Here is an 8,141-nt window from a genome sequence, read left to right on the forward strand (position 1 = left end):
ATGAATTGGTTATTTGCAACCATTTCAATTCTTGAGCTTCTGCAGGCGTCTTCTTCAGATGAAGAGATCCTCCAGCAGACTATCCAAAGACATCTTGGACAGTTCAGAGAACATCATAGAAATACCTATGATGCTCCATTCAGAAAGCATGTCAGAAGGACATTTTCTGATCAGTTGTTTGTATCTTTCCCAAGCTTCATAGAGGGATTCTCCATCCTTCTGTCTGAAGGTTTGGGACTTCCACTCTAAGCTTACTCAATTTTTGAGGTGGAAAAACTATGCCAAGAAGGCATTGACTAGCTTTTCCCATGAGTCCAGGCTTTCTTTAGGTTGTGAGTCCAACCATGTCCTAGCTCTGTCTCTTACAGCAAAAGGGAATAGCATAAGTCTGTAGACCTCAGGGTCAACCCCATTAGTCTTGACAGTGTCACAGATTTGCAAGAATTCAGCTAAAAACTGATGAGGATCTTCCAATGGAAGTCCATGGAACTTGCAATTTTGTTGCATTAGAGAAACTAATTGAGGCTTAAGCTCAAAGTTGTTTGCTCCAATGGCAGGGATAGAGATGCTTCTCCCATAGAAGTCGGGAGTAGGTGCAGTAAAGTCACCCAGCACCTTCCTTGCATTGTTTGCATTCTTGTTGTTTTCAACTATGAAGCAAGCTATGGTCACCTTGTAAATCTCAGTCAGGCAGACTCAAATGGTTATAGATGATATATGAATAAAACATAAAGATAAAGATAGAGATACTTATGTATTCCATTGGTGAGAACTTCAGATAAGCGTATGAAGATGCTTTGTCCCTTCTGTCTCTCTGCTTTCCTACTGTCTTCATCCAATCCTTCTTACTCCTTTCCATGGCAAGCATTATTCAAGGGTTTCACCGTTGTCAGTGGCTACCTCCCATCCTCTCAGTGGAAATGTTCAACGCACCCTGTCACGGCACGGCTATCCAGCTGTCAGTTCTCGATCATGTCGGAATAGAATCCAGTGATTCTTTTGCGTCTGTCACTAACGCCCCACAATCGCGAGTTTGAAGCACGTCACAGTCATTCAATCATTGAATCCTACTCAGAATACCACAGACAAGGTTAGACCTTCCGATTCTCTTGAATGCCGCCATCAGTTCTGGCCTATACCACGAAGACTCTGATCTCATAGAATGGCTGGCTCGGTTGTCAGGCGAGCACTCGGTTGTCAGGCGATCAACCATGCGTCGTGTATCAGGAATCCAAGAGATATTCACCCAATCTAAGATAGAACGGAGGTGGTTGTCAGTCTCACGTTCATAGTGAGAATGATATGAGTGTCACGGATCATCACATTCATCAAGTTGAAGAACAAGTGATATCTTGGAACAAGAACAAGCGGAATTGAATAGAAGAACAATAGTAATTGCATTAATACTCGAGGTACAGCAGAGCTCCACACCTTAATCTATGGTGTGTAGAAACTCCACCGTTGAAAATACATAAGAACAAGGTCTAGGCATGGCCGTGAGCCAGCCCCATGATCTAAGATAGCATAAGACTAAAGATAGCTACCAAGATTCCAAGACATCAAATACAATAGCAAAAGGTCCTATTTATAGGGAACTAGTAGCTTAAGAATTACAAAGATGAGTAAATGACATAAAAATCCACTTCCGGCCCACTTGGTGTGTGCTTGGGCTGAGCATTGAAGCATTTTTCGTGTAGAGACTCTTCTTGGAGTAACGCCAGCTTTTATGCCAGTTTGGGCGTTTAACTCCCACTTTGGTGCCAGTTCCGGCGTTTAACGCTGGAAATTCTGAGGGTGACTTTGAACGCCAGTTTGGGCCATCAAATCTTTGACAAAGTATGGACTATCATATATTGCTGGAAAGCGCAAAATGTCTACTTTTCAACGCCGTTGAGAGCGCGCCAATTGGGCTTCTGTACTCCAGAAAATCCACTTCGAGTGCAGGGAGGTCAGAATCCAACAGCATCTGCAGTCCTTTTCAGTCTCTGAATCAGATTTTTGCTCAGTCCCTCAATTTCAGCCAGAAAATACCTGAAATCACAGAAAAACACACAAACTCATAGTAAGTCCAGAAAAGTGGATTTTAACTAAAAACTAATAAAATATACTAAAACTAACTAAATCATACTAAAACATACTAAAAATAATGCCAAAAAGCGTATAAATTATCCGCTCATCACAACACCAAACTTAAATTGTTGCTTGTCCCCAAGCAACTGAAAATCAAAAAGATAAAAAGAAGAGAATATGCAATGAATTCCAAAACATCTATAAAGATCATATTAATTAGATGAGGCGGGGCTTTTAGCTTTTTGCCTCTGAATAGTTTTGGCATCTCACTTTATCCTTTGAAATTCAGAATGATTGGCTTCTTTAGGAACTCAGAATCCAGATAGTGTTATTGATTCTCCTAGTTAAGTATGATGATTCTTGAACACAGCTACTTTATGAGTCTTGGCCGTGGCCCAAAGCACTCTGTCTTCCAGTATTACCACCGGATACATACATGCCACAAACACATAATTGGGTGAACCTTTTCAATTGTGACTCAGCTTTGCTAAGTCCCCAATTAGAGGTGTCCGGGTTCTTAAGCACACTCTTTTTACCTGATCATGACTTTAACCGCTCAGTCTCAAGTTTTCACTTGACACCTTCACCACAAGCACATTGTTAGGGACAGCTTAGTTTAGCCGCTTAGGCCAGGATGTTATTCCTGTAGGCCCTCCTATCCACTGATCTCAAAGCCTTGGATCCTTTTTATTACCCTTGCCTTTTGGTTTAAATGGCTATTGGCTTTTTCTGCTTACTTTTTCTTTTCCTCTTCTTTTTTTTTCGTTTTTCTCCTTCTCTTTTTTTTTTGTATTCACTGCTTTTTCTTGCTTCAAGAATCATTTTTGTGATTTTTCAGATCCTCAGTAACATGTCTCCTTTTTCATCATTCTTTCAAGAGCCAACACTTTAACATTCATGAATCACAAATTCAAAAGACATATGCACTGTTTAAGCATACATTCAGAAACAAAGTATTGCCACCACATCAAAAATTAATCTGTTATAAATCTGAAAGTCATGCAATTCTTCTCTTTTTCAATTAAGAACATTTATCATTTAAGAAAGGTGATGGATTCATAGGACATTCATAACTTTAAGGCATAGACACTAATGATCATAAGACACAAACATGGATAAACATAAGCATAAATTTTCGAAAAACAAGAAAATAAAGAACAAGGAGATTAAAGAACGGGTCCACCTTAGTGATGCGGCTTGTTCTTCCTCTTGAAGGTCTATGGAGTGCTTGAGCTCCTCAATGTCTCTTCCTTGTCTTTTGCTCCTCTCTCATGATTCTTTGATCTTCTCTAATTTCATGGAGGAGGATGAATGTTCTTGGTGCTCCACCCTTAGTTGTCCCATATTGAACTCAATTCTCCTAGGAGGTGTTGATTTGCTCCCAATAGTTTTGTGGAGGAAAGTGCATCCCTTGAGGTATCTCAGGGATTTCATGATGAGTGGGGTCTCTTGTTTGCTCCATCCTTTTCTTAGTGATGGGCTTATCCTCATCAATGAGGATGTCTCCTTCTATGTCCACTCCAACTGAATAACAGAGGTGACAAATAAGATGAGGAAAGGCTAACCTTGCCAAGGCAGAGGACTTGTCCGCCACCTTATAGAGTTCTTGGGCTATAACCTCATGAACTTCCACTTCCTATCCAATCATGATGCTATGAATCATGATGGCCCGATCTAGAGTAACTTCGGACCGGTTGCTAGTGGGAATGATTGAGCGTTGGATAAACTCCAACCATCCTCTAGCCACGGGCTTGAGGTCATGCCTTCTCAATTGAACCGGCTTCCCTCTTGAATCTCTCTTCCATTGGGCACCCTCTTCACAAATGTCAGTGAGGACTTGGTCCAACCTTTGATCAAAGTTGACCCTTTTTGTGTAAGGATGTTCCTCTCCTTGCATCATAGGCAAGTTGAATGCCAACCTCACATTTTCCGGACTAAAATCTAAGTATTTCCCCCGAACCATTGTAAGCCAATTCTTTGGGTCCGGGTTCACACTTTGATCATGGTTCTTGGTGATCCATGCATTGGCATAGAACTCTTGAACCATTAAGATTCCGACTTGTTTGAATGGGGTTGGTGAGAACTTCCCAACCTCTTCTTCGAATCTCATGTCGGATCTACGGATATTCACTCTTTTTGAGTTTGAAAGGGACCTCGGGGATCACCTTCTTCAAGGCCACAACTTCATAGAAGTGGTCTTGATGCACCCTTGAGATGAATCTCTCCATCTCCCATGACTCAGAGGTGGAAGCTTTTGCCTTCCCTTTCCTCTTTCTAGAGGTTTCTCCGGCCTTGGATGCCATAAATGGTTAAGGAAAAACAAAAAGTAATGCTTTTACCACACCAAACTTAAAAGGTTTGCTCGTCCTAGAGCAAAAGAAGAAAGAATAGAGTAGAAGAAGAAGAAAATGGAGGAGATGGAGGAGGCCTATTTTTCGGCCAAAGGGGGAAGAAGTAGTGTTTAGGGTGTGGGAAAATGAAGGAGTGAGGATGGGTTTATATAGGGGTGAGGGGAGGGGTAGGGTTCGGCCATTATGGGTGGGTTTGGGAGGAAAGGTGGTTTTAAATTTGAATGGTGAGGTAGGTGGGGTTTTATGAAGGATGGATGTGAGTGGTGAAGAGAAAGATGGGATTGAATAGGTGAAGGGTTTTTGGGGAAGAGGTATTGAGGTGATGGGTGAAGAAGAAAGAAGGTGGTGGGGTTGGTGGGGATCCTGTGGGGTCCACAGATCCTGAGGTGTCAAGGAAAAGTCATCCCTGCACCAAATGGCATGCAAAAATGCGTTTTGAGCCAATTCTGGCGTTAAACGCCGGGCTGGTGCCCATTTCTGGCGTTTAGCGCCAAGTGCTTGCCCTTTTCTGGCGTTTAACGCCAGTCTGGTGCCCCTTTCTGGCGTTTAACGCCAGTCTGGTGCCCCTTTCTGGCGTTAAACGCCCAGAATGGTGCCAGACTGGGCGTTAAACGCCCATCTGCTAGCCTCACTAGCGTTTAAACGCCAGCAAATTCTCCTCCAGGGTGTGCTGTTTTTCTTTCTGTTTTTCTTTTTCAATTGATTTTGTGACTTCTCATGATCATCAACCTACAGAAAACATAAAATAACAAAGGAAAATAGATAAAATATAACATTGGGTTGCCTCCCAACAAGCGCTTCTTTAATGTCAGTAGCTTGACAGTGGGCTCTCATGGAGCCTCACAGACACTCAGAGCAATGTTGGAACCTCCCAACACCAAACTTAGAGTTTGAATGTGGGGGTTCAACACCAAACTTAGAGTTTGGTTGTGGCCTCCCAACACCAAACTTAGAGTTTGACTGTGGGGGCTCTGTTTGACTCTGCTTTGAGAGAAGCTCTTCATGCTTCCTCTCCATGGTGACAGAGGGATATCCTTGAGTTTTAAATACAAAGGATTCTTCATTCACTTGAAAGATCAATTCTCCTCTGTCAACATCAATCACAGCCTTTGCTGTGGCTAGGAAGGGTCTGCCAGGGATGATGGATTCATCCATGCACTTCCCAGTCTCTAGGACTATGAAATCAGCAGGGATGTAATGGTCTTCAATCTTCACCAAAACATCCTCTACAGGTCCATAAGCTTGTTTTCTTGAGTTGTCTGCCATCTCTAGTGAGATTCTTGCAGCTTGTACCTCAAAGATCCCTAGCTTCTCCATTACAGAGAGAGGCAAGAGGTTTACACTTGACCCTAAGTCACACAGAGCCTTCTTGAAGGTCATGGTGCCTATGGTACAAGGTATTGAAAACTTCCCAGGATCTTGTCTCTTTTGAGGTAATTTCTGCCTAGACAAGTCATCCAGTTCTTTGGTGAGCAAAGGAGGTTCGTTCTCCCAAGTCTCATTACCGAATAACTTGTCATTTAGCTTCATGATTGCTCCAAGGTACTTAGCAACTTGCTCTTCAGTGACATACTCATCCTCTTCAGAGGAAGAATACTCATCAGAGCTCATGAATGGCAAAAGTAGATCCAATGGAATCTCTATGGTCTCAGTGTGAGCCTCAGATTCCCATGGTTCCTCATTAGGGAACTCATTCGAGGCCAGTGGACGTCCATTGAGGTCTTCCTCAGTGGCGTTCACTGCCTCTCCTTCCTCTCCAAATTCGACCATGTTGATGGCCTTGCACTCTCCTTTTGAATTTTCTTCTGTATTGCTTGGAAGAGTACTAGGAGGGAGTTCAGTAATTTTCTTACTTAGCTGACCCTCTTGTGCCTCCAAATTCCTAATGGAAGACCTTGTTTCAGTCATGAAACTTTGAGTGGTTTTGATTAGATCAGAGACCATGGTTGCTAGGTCAGAGTGGTTCTGCTTAGAATTCTCTGTCTGTTGTTGAGAAGATGATGGGAAAGGCTTGCCATTGCTAAACCTGTTTCTTCCACCATTACTATTGTTGAAACCTTGTTGAGGCCTCTGTTGATCCTTCAATGAGAGATTTGGGTGATTTCTCCATGAAGAATTATAGGTGTTTTCATAGGGTTCTCCCATGTAATTCACCTCTTCCATTGAAGGGTTCTCAGGATCATAAGCTTCTTCTTCAGATGAGGCATCCTTAGTACTGTTTGGTGCATTTTGCATTCCAGACAGACTTTGAGAAATCAAATTGACTTGCTGAGTCAATATTTTATTCTGAGCCTATATGGCATTCAGAGTATCAATCTCAAGAACTCCTTTCTTCTGATTTGTCCCATTGTTCACAGGATTCCTTTCAGAACTGTACATGAATTGGTTATTTGCAACCATTTCAATTAGTTCTTGAGCTTCTGTAGGAGTCTTCTTCAGATGAAGAGATCCTCCAGCAGAGCTATCCAAAGACATCTTGGACAGTTCAGACAGACCATCATAGAAAATACCTATGATGCTCCATTCAGAAAGCATGTCAGAGGGACACTTTCTGATCAATTGTTTGTATCTTTCCCAAGCTTCATAGAGGGATTCTCCATCCTTCTGTCTGAAGGTTTGGACTTCCACTCTAAGCTTACTCAATTTTTGAGGTGGAAAGAACTTTGCCAAGAAGGCATTGACTAGCTTTTCCCAAGAGTTCAGGCTGTCTTTAGGTTGTAAGTCCAACCATATTCTAGCTCTGTCTCTTACAGCAAAAGGGAATAGCATAAGTCTGTAGACCTCAGGGTCAACCCCATTAGTCTTGATAGTGTCACAGATTTGCAAGAATTCAGCTAAGAACTGATGAGGATCTTCCAATGGAAGTCCATGGAACTTGCAATTCTGTTGCATTAGAGAAACTAATTGAGGCTTAAGCTCAAAGTTGTTTGCTCCAATGGCAGGGATAGAGATGCTTCTCCCATAGAAGTCGGGAGTAGGTGCAGTAAAGTCACCCAGCACCTTCCTTGCATTGTTGGCATTGTTGTTGTTTTCGGCTGCCATGGGTGCTTCTTCTTTGAAGAGTTCTGTTAGGTCTTCTACAGAGAGTTGTGCCTTAGCTTCTCTTAGCTTTCGCTTCAAGGTCCTTTCAGGTTCAGGGTCAGCTTCAACAAGAATGCCTTTGTCTTTGTTCCTGCTCATATGAAAGAGAAGAGAACAAGAAAATATGGAATCCTCTATGTCACAGTATAGAGATTCCTTGAGGTGTCAGAGAAAAAGAAAAATAGAAGGAAGAGGTAGAAGAATTCAAACTTAGTGAGATAGAGTTCGAATTGTGCATTGAGGAGGAGTGGTACTCCATAAATAGAAGGATGTGAGAAGAGAGGAAGAAATTTTCGAAAATTAAGTAAAAGATTTTAAAAACATTTTGAAAAAGATTTTGAAGAAGATATGATTGAAAACTTTTTTTTTTTGAAAAAGATGTGATTAAAAAGATATGATTGAAAAGTTATGGTTTTAAAAAGATATGATTAAAAAGATATGATTTGAAAAACAATTTTAAAAAGATTTTATTTTAAAAATTAATGACTTGCCGAACAAGAAAAGATATGATTCAAACATTAAACCTTTCTCAACAGAAAAGGCAACATACTTGAAATGTTGAATCAAATCATTAATTGTTAGCAAGTATCTTTGAAAAAGGAAAGAAATTGATTTTGAAAACATTTGATTGAAAAGATT

The 8,141-nt window shown here is 41.4% G+C and overlaps 2 non-coding genes across 2 annotated transcripts; both read left to right on the forward strand.

Moving 5' to 3' along the window:
• Window positions 1-144: 144 nt before the first annotated feature.
• On the forward strand, window positions 145-253 carry LOC130953482 (small nucleolar RNA R71). Its single transcript, XR_009075652.1, has one exon. It is a non-coding gene; the product is annotated as a small nucleolar RNA R71 (small nucleolar RNA).
• A 6,697-nt stretch (window positions 254-6,950) lies between these two features.
• On the forward strand, window positions 6,951-7,058 carry LOC130953424 (small nucleolar RNA R71). The gene has a single exon (XR_009075595.1). It is a non-coding gene; the product is annotated as a small nucleolar RNA R71 (small nucleolar RNA).
• Window positions 7,059-8,141: the final 1,083 nt, after the last annotated feature.

This window comes from Arachis stenosperma, chromosome 9, assembly GCF_014773155.1.
Source record: "Arachis stenosperma cultivar V10309 chromosome 9, arast.V10309.gnm1.PFL2, whole genome shotgun sequence".
Taxonomy (NCBI): Eukaryota; Viridiplantae; Streptophyta; class Magnoliopsida; order Fabales; family Fabaceae; genus Arachis; species Arachis stenosperma.